Here is an 8,997-nt window from a genome sequence, read left to right on the forward strand (position 1 = left end):
TTCCTGGACATTGGTCACCAGAATCCGCTGATACTGAGTGGAATCCATGCGTCCCTCAACTTTGACAAGATTCCCAGTCCCTGCACTGGCCACACAGCCCCACAGCATGATGGAACCACCACCATATTTTATTGTAGGTAGCAGGTGTTTTTCTTGGAATGCTGTGTTCTTTTTCCTCCATGCATAACGCCCCTTGTTATGGCCAAATAACTAAATTTTAGTTTCACCAGTCCACAGCACCTTATTCCAAAAAGAAGCTGGCTTGTCCAAATGTGCTTTAGCCCACCTCAAGTGGCACTTTTTGTGCTGTGGGCGGAGAAAAGGCTCCTCTGCATCACTCTCGCATACAGCATCTCCTTGTGTAAAGTGCGCCGAATGGTTGAACGATGTACAGTGACTCCATCTGCAGCAAGATGATGTTGTAGGTCTTTGGTGCTGGTCTGTGGGTTGACTCTGACTTTTCTCACCATTCGTCGCTTCTGTCTATCTGAGATTTTTCTTGGTCTGCCACTTCAAGCCTTAACTTGAACTGAGCCTGTGGTCTTCCATTTCCTCAATATGTTCCTAACTGTGGAAACAGACAGCGGAAATCTCTGAGACAGCTTTCTGTATCCTTCCCCTAAACCATGATGGTGAACAAACTTTGTCTTCAGGTCAGAGAGTTGTTTTGAGACACCCATGTTGCTACTCTTCAGAGAAAATTAAAAGAGGGAAACTTACAAGTGACCCCCTTAAATACTCTTTCTCATAATTGGATTCACCTGTGTATGTAGGTCAGGGGTCACTGAGCTTACCAAGCCAATTTGAGTTCCAATAATTAGTTGTAAAGGTTTTAGAATCAATAAAATGACAACGGTGCCAAAATTTATGCACCTGCCTAATTTTGTTTAAACAATTATAGCACACTTTCTGTAAATCCAATAAACTTCATTTCACTTCTCAAATATCACTGTGTGTGTCTCCTATAGGATATATTTAACTGACATTTTTTATCGTAACAACCAACGATTTATACAGGAAAATCATGACGATTAACAAGGTTGCCCAAACTTTCGCATCCCACTGTATTTGGGCCTCTCCGTGCCCAGTTCCTGGCCCGGAGGTCTTCTTGGGCCTAATCTGTGGGCCCTCTCAACTGTAAAGGTCCTTGCAGGCCCAGGGCTTGTGGAATTTCAGTCGCGCATATCTGTAGTAATTTATTCGGTGGGATCGATTTCGGGAGTCCCACAATCCGTAAATTATTTCGTCTGGAGCGGTTCTCCAAATCGTCTAGTTTTTCGCTTGGTTGCTGCGGAGTACTTCTTTAGTTTGTATCTGAGTTTTTTCCAGCTCTTCCTCCACTAGCAGGATTCTTTGTTCCAGCTCTGCTATTTGGCCAGAGTGCTGGGATACCTCTTGCTGAATCTGCAATAGTGTTGTGGATACAGTGGCCTCTAATGTGGACTTTATATCCGGCACTAGCAATTTCGCCACCGCAACTGCCATTTCCTTGCATGAGGCTGCAAAGTCTGGGCCCTGGCTCGACTGCATCTCTCCCTCATTGTTTTGTGCCTCCTCAAGTGCCGAGGAGGGCTGCAGGGTCTGGGAGACTGACCTTGTCTGCCGCTGTGGCTTTCCCGCTGCTGCCGCCATCTTGTTGCTCTGCCTCGGCTTTTCCTGTTGGAGCGGGAGAGGCGATGTCCCTTGCCGGGAGCCGCCTTTCTGCAGAAACTTTTCCATAGAGCACTTTAGGGCTCAGAAGGCGCGTCCTCTGAGGACCGATTTTCACTAGGATTACGGCGGCTCCTGTGTGTTCGGGCAGCGCGGCCTGGAGCTCACCCTACACTCGACCAGTCATGTGCGTGCCGGAACTGGAAGCCTCCACACCAGGATTGTCGTCCCTGTCCACAAGAATTTTTTTTTTTTTTAAATATTAATTATCATAATAATAATTTTTTTCGGACATCAAAAATGGTTTACTATTTGGTTGAACCTGCCACAACAACAATAAAAAAAATATTGATGTTCACTATAGGCAGCAGTGACCAACTTCAACCAGACACAAAACCAATTTTGACTAAAAATTGGACATAAGCAGTATACAAATTAATACTGCATACTTACGGCACTCCTCCCGTTGACTTTCATCGAGGTGGTCCCAATTTGGCACTATCACCTCACAGATCTCGAGCCAGAAGAGCTGGGTAGCATGATGGTCTGCGTGGTGGCGGTCGGTGTGGTCCCACAGTGGTGGTCGGTCCTCCACCATCTGGATGAGGAGTTCGTTGCAGATAAGCAAACCGGCGACGTCCTCCTTTATTCCGTTCTGGTGGAGCCTCTGGAACCCTAAAAATAGAAAAAAGAAGAAAATAATATAACCTCATGTTTGACAGATTTCAAATAAAAACCCTCATTGTGAAAATACTCACACGACCACGACCGCCGCGTGCTCCCCGACTTCCTCTGGCTGTGGCTCGATGACCTCTATTGGAGTCAACGGGACGAGCTGACTGTAATAGAAGTAAAAATAAGGAATATTTACGAACACACAAATTATAATTGTAAGATTAAAAAATTAATTAATAAAAAAAAAATTACCGCTTGCTGTCCTCCACCACCGACTTCCTCCTCTCCTGTGGTCTCTTGGCCGGGAAGCCTCTCCTCCACAGTTGATGACAGTGAAATAAAAAAATGCAATTTTTACAATCCGGTCATAATATTATAATGGGGAATGCTTAAAAAATTGGCATACCGTATCATGTCGACGACGTCGTCTTGGAGGGGAGCTCCCAGCCTCAGTTAAAGATGATGTGCCTGTGGAAAACAAAAAAACAAAAATTAGATTTGAACTATTAATTATACAACAAACCCACACAAATAATACTTACTGGACATTATTTTGGAAATATTTCAAAATAAATTTCCGGTCTGGCTGGCCTGTTTTGGGATCAATGTGCTTGAAGTGAGGGCAATTCTTTTATTTTTTTTATTTTTAGACACATAGGCACTGCAGGTGGTGCAAGTACATAGTGGATGCTAGGGTTGGTAGTCATCAGGAACACCACCCCTATCATCCACTATGTACTTACACCACCTGCAGTCCCTATGCAAAAGTATATACAAGTACATAGTGGATGCTAGGAGTAGTACTCAACAAGACTACTACTCCTAGCATGTACTACAGCTCCGATGTATACATACATAGGAGCTGCTTATATTTCTTTACGCTTGATAAACAGACAAAAAAAAACACATTATACTCACCTCTAATGGCGTCCACCCTTCTCCCTCGCAGGCAGGATCGAAGAGAGTACAGGAAGTAGACTGCGCCCACAGCTCCTCCTATTTGATTGCTCAGGCACAGAAAGAAAAGCCGGATCCGTCGATCAGGCAAACGACGGAAATCTTTTCGACGGATCCGGCTCTAATACATTCCTATGGAGAAAAACACCGGATCCGTCATTCCGGCAAGTCTTCAGTTTTTTTCGCTGGAGAAAAAACCGTAGCTTGCTACGGTTTTCTTTTTCGCCTGATCAGTCAAAATGACTGAACTGAAGACATCCTGATGCATCCTGAACGAATTACTCTCCATTCAGAATTCATGGGGATATGACGGATCAGTTCTTTTCCGGCATTGAGCCCTTTTGACGGAACTCTATGCAGGAAAAGAAATACGCTAGTGTGAAAGTACCCTAAGGAGAATACCATGACGTCACTCGAGCTCATCCCCTGTACATGCGTCCTCTGGGCCTTGCTGTGTAGCCACTGTAGAACCTGGAACGAGAACTATAGGTCGACGCTCCAGCCCTGAATCTTGCCCGTGGATAGCCTCTGTCCGTTGTACTTATTCCAGGTCTGTTAGTCCTTTTGGGAACCACTTTTATCTCTCGACCTCTGAACAAGGACTCGTCTAATGCCATGGATGTTCAGACTGATTCTTTATCAGAGAATTCAATGTAGGCAAACCCTTTAGGTTGACCAGTGAACTTGTCACAAAGAATGGTCACCCTGTTCACAGAGCCACAACCATGGAAGTGTGCTTCGAGTCCCTCAGCTGTTGCCCCATAATCGACCTTCCCTACGTAAATCGATCGAGCGTCAGCTTCGATCTTCTCTTCTAAGGACATGATAACTGGACCAGCATTGCCAGGCGGTGGGCTCATGTTCATCTGTTTCTCCACCTTATTCTGCAGCTCTTTTAGCTTCACAGCCTCCTCTTCCATTTCTCAGGCACGGGCTTTGATCACCTCCAGCTCCGGGTCCTCAATAGCGGAGTCTGGGCCGAGCTCTCCGGGCTCTTCCTCCTCCATCTCCTCCAGGACGCCGGCACCTCCACTCTCTGTGCTCCCCCATCCGCCGGATCTCCTCCCTGTGGCTATTCTGCCCCCTAGCCGCTGAATTTTCCTGCCCGGGCCAAACAACCAGCCTGGACCAGTTCCCGCCTATACTGATCTCTGCAGGACTGCCATCGGGTTTTCACACGTTGTACTGCATAAAAATATTAGAAACAATACTTGAAATATAAATATATAAATGCATTCTTTTAAAATGCACATGTAAAACAATGGTTAATACAACCACTACATCCATCTGCAGTGACCACACTTGCATTGTACTGGATTAAATCACACAAATTTAAAATACTTCAAGTGCTCAGAGCCAAAATATAGGCAGCCATGTTTTCTAATACTCGCCAAACATAGCCACTACTGCTGCCTGGCAGGGTTGTTGTAACTATGAAAACGTGACAGGGTATATGTATATGTATAAACTATGCATGGTCACTATGGGGTTAAAACATATACAATGCATTTGGGAAGGTGACATTTAACCATTTAAAAAGTGCACATTCAGATGTCATCATAGTGGCCTTTCATTACAACAAAAATTCCCACTTCCCTTCTACTCGGATACATACACACCACTGCATCAAAGTTATTATATGGAATAACACACCTTTTCTACAGGAAATACACATGGGTTGGCTTACCTAATTTTTACATTTGGCTTAATTGCCCCTCTCCCAGTGTCTGGCCAACATCTGCTGTGTAACCTCCTCCCAGCCACGCTCCTTGAGAAATTTGTCATGGTAGGTATCTTTACGGGTGTCCCATAGCTGGGGACGCTCTTGGATCAAAGTTAACAGCTTCTCTACATCCATGGTGGTGCTAATGTAACACCCCAGAGTTGTGTTACTACACGCCTCTACCCCACTACTATCTCCTAAGAGCCTTTACATTGTCATCTGATATGATTTTGCTCATGTCTTCACATCTGTGCATCTAAAACTATGTTAAAGGATAACTGTCACACTTAGACCCTAATTTCAATTTTAATATATGTAGTTACTAATAGTGATGTCGCAAACATAAAATTTTCCGTTCGCGAACGCGAATTTCCACAAATGTTCGCGAACAGGCGAACCGCCATAGACTTCAATAGGCAGGCGAATTTTAAAACCCACAGGGACTCTTTCTGGCCACAATAGTGATGGAAAAGTTGTTTCAAGGGGACTTACACCTGGACTGTGGCATGCCGGAGGGGGATCCATGGCAAAACTCCCATGGAAAATTACGTAGTTGACGCAGAGTGTGGTAAGTTGAATTTGCAAAGCGATTAATATAACCTGCATTAATCGCATTGAGATTACAACTTGGATCTGAGTTCCTAATGGTTGTATTGCTAGAATTGACGAATATAACGAATATAGCACTATATTCTCAATCTTCGTTATATTCTAGCAATACAACCATTAGGAACCCAGCTCTAAGTTGAATTCGCAATGCGATTAATATAACCAGTATTAATCGCATTGCGATTGCAACTTAGTCAAATTTGTGACCCTGCAGCTTCAGAATGAATCTAAGATGGATGCTGTCCCTGATGGATGCTGTCCTTGCTATTTGATAGATCTGAGTTCCTAATGGTTGTATTGCTAGAATTGACCAATATAACGAATATAGCACTATATTCTCAATCTTCGTTATATTCTAGCAATACAACCATTAGGAACCCAGCTCTAAGTTGAATTCGCAATGCGATTAATATAACCAGTATTAATCGCATTGCGATTGCAACTTAGTCAAATTTGTGACCCTGCAGCTTCAGAATGAATCTAAGATGGATGCTGTCCCTGCTATTTGATAGGAGGTGGGAGGGGTCTGCTGCTGATTGGCTGGAATGTGTCTGCTGACTGTGAGGTACAGGGTCAAAGTTTTCTCAATGATGACGTATAGGGGGCGGACCGAACATGGCATATGTTCGCCCGCCGCGGTGAACACGAACAAGCTATGTTCGCCGGGAACTATTCGCCGGCGAATAGTTTGGGACATCTCTAGTTACTAATAACATGATATTCCAGAATCAGTTACTATTAGACTGACTTACCCCATATTTAATAAGATTCAGCCTTTAGCAACCAGTCATAAAACTGCAATTTCACTATTCAGTTAAGATGGCCGCCACTGCCCTTACCCTGAGGCTAATCCCGCCTGCCCTCACTAGCCAGTAACAATAGCCCCCCCAAAAGTGTCAGTAACCAGAGCCCTCCCCCTAAAGGGTTAATCTCCTGCAGCACAAAGGGGTCCTCTTACCACATGTTGCTTTCATTTATACACTGAGCAGATGGCAGATCTCCCTTCCCTGGTCTGCGCTGCTCCAACTCTACTTCTCCAGCTCTGCTGAGTGAGGGAGCGTCTGCCAAGCGCAGGGACAGGGAGAAGTGCACACAGCCCAGGCCCTGTTATCAGCTGCTGGGGAGGACCTGGCTTTAATCATTTACTTACAGTCCCTGGCTGTCAGTAATCTGACCCTGCACGCTGCGTGCTTCTGCGTCCTCCGTCCTTCAACAGAGGACGGAACATGCCTAGCAACCCTATTTTAAGCACAGGTAAAAGTAGGCAGTACAGGGAACAAAACTGTGGAATTAAGGAGTAATTGAATACACAGTAAAAAGTTGAAATAGGGCCACCAAGGTGATATTAATCACCACAATGCAATACTCCCAAAAAATATATATATGACAGTTATACTTTAAATAAAGTTTTTCCTTGTAATGTTCCAGGTCGACCAGCAGGTGGCAGCAACATTGGCCAGGTATTTAGTTACAGTTTAGTATGTCTAGGCTGGAATGGTTCATTCCAGCTTAGCTTCCCCTCTGTGGAGGTGTGAACTGTTCCCACATCTATCAGGATGGGTGGAGAAGGACGTTAGAGTCAGTGTAGCCCACCCCCTGCTAGGGGTAGGGTGTGTGTGTGTAAGGAGTCCCCCTGCATAAGGAAGAAAGCCAGGATCTTGTCTCGGCTGAGACATTGATCATACCCCAGCCTGAGAACCGTCAGCCTCAGCTGGATGACAAGCAAGCAGACCCCCTCCAGAGTTCCAGGACAAAAGCATTCCCTGAGAAACCATCTGTGAGTAAGTCCAGAGACCTAGGAGAAGCCATATTCCTCCTTAGTTAGTCAGTCCTCACAAAGCAGAAGATAAAGAGAAGTGCAGAAGATTAATTCCTGCCACAGTTAAAGAGCTACTAAGCAGACGTCTTATCCTGCAAGCTCCAGATTTAAATTGCAGATATATTTATCCCTGCCAATGATTGCCAAAACCTGCTGGGACCAAAGACCAAAGCTGTATTCTGTTTGGATTCAAGTTATCTTCAGTAAAGAAAAGTTTGAACTTCACCTAAAGGTCTGGACATCAATTTCTGCTGCAAAATTCCTCTATTACTCCTACTATCACTACACTCAAATTTCTTGCAAGTGAGCCAGGAGTCCAGCCGTACCCAGATAGGAGACACCGTTGACACAACTACCACTACCATACAGAGACATTACACCACTTTGGCATTCCAAAACTAGGACGTGCATTATAACACCTTGAAGGACCCTGTGATAGTACCCTGCGCATGCTGCAATTGGCGTCACAAACATATATAGGCTATCATCTACACCTGACCCGGTCATTGCATATTTAGTGTCAGCGTATACCCGTATACTGCTCATTGCACGTTCCAGACAAGTTTGACTGGTTTGAGCAGGTTTCAGCACCTGCACAAACCATGGCCTAAGTGGGCTGGCCATAGCATACGGATCCGCAAAATACGGAACACATACGGATGGTCTTCTGGATTATACGGACCCATTGACTACAATGAAGCCACGGAACGTGATTTGTGGCCAAATATAGGACATGTTCTATTTTTGTATGGAAAGACAGACATACGGCAACGGAATGCATACTAAGTACATTCAGTTTTTTTCACAGACCCCTTGAAATCAAGGGTTCCGTATACGGAACTATAAAAACAGAGAAAAAAAAGCGTTCGTCTGAAAGAGGCCTTAGTAAAATCCATGAAGTGTAATAAATTGTAACGGGGCGCCGAAGGCGCACTCGGTATTCCATCAGCCGCAGACCTGCTGCTTAGCTTCGGGAGCGAGGATCTGTGTTCGGCCTCGTGCTAGCTGGGAGGCTCCCTGCTCCTAGGTCTGCCTTGAGCGCCGAGCTGATCACTCGGTGCTCGACTTGTCTGTCTGTCATCATGTGGCGCTGGCCACGTCACATGACCCTCACTCCCCACTCTATATATAGGGAACCTGCTGGCTACAGGTTGCCTGTGATACTGGTCCATTGGTGCTTCCTTGTTCTGATTGACCTCCTGACCTTGTGACCTCGGCTCGTTCTTTGACCTCGACTTCGTCTCATTCCTTGTACATATTTGCTCTCCTGGATTGACCCCGGCTCTGACTGTTGACTTTACATTTGCCCGCTCCATTTGTACTCCCGCTTCTCCTGGTTCTGACCCATGGCTTGTTGACCTTCCGTATCTTTCCTCTGTGCACTTACGTAAGTAAGGGACCGCCGCCCAGTTACGCCCCGTCGCCTAGGGCGGGTAGTGTAAGTAGGCAGGGACAGGGATTGTGGGTGGAGTCAGAGTGCACCCTCTTTCCTTCCTCTTTGTTCCCTGACATAAGTATTGTGTTTGCGATCACCTGTATGTGATGCACCCAATTTGGCGCTCAT

The 8,997-nt window shown here is 45.4% G+C and overlaps 1 pseudogene; it reads right to left on the reverse strand.

Annotated features, from left to right (window-relative positions):
• Positions 1-3,671: 3,671 nt before the first annotated feature.
• On the reverse strand, positions 3,672-8,781 carry LOC122935419 (annotated as a pseudogene).
• Positions 8,782-8,997: the final 216 nt, after the last annotated feature.

Source organism: Bufo gargarizans, chromosome 4 (genome assembly GCF_014858855.1).
Source record: "Bufo gargarizans isolate SCDJY-AF-19 chromosome 4, ASM1485885v1, whole genome shotgun sequence".
Classification (NCBI taxonomy): domain Eukaryota; kingdom Metazoa; phylum Chordata; class Amphibia; order Anura; family Bufonidae; genus Bufo; species Bufo gargarizans.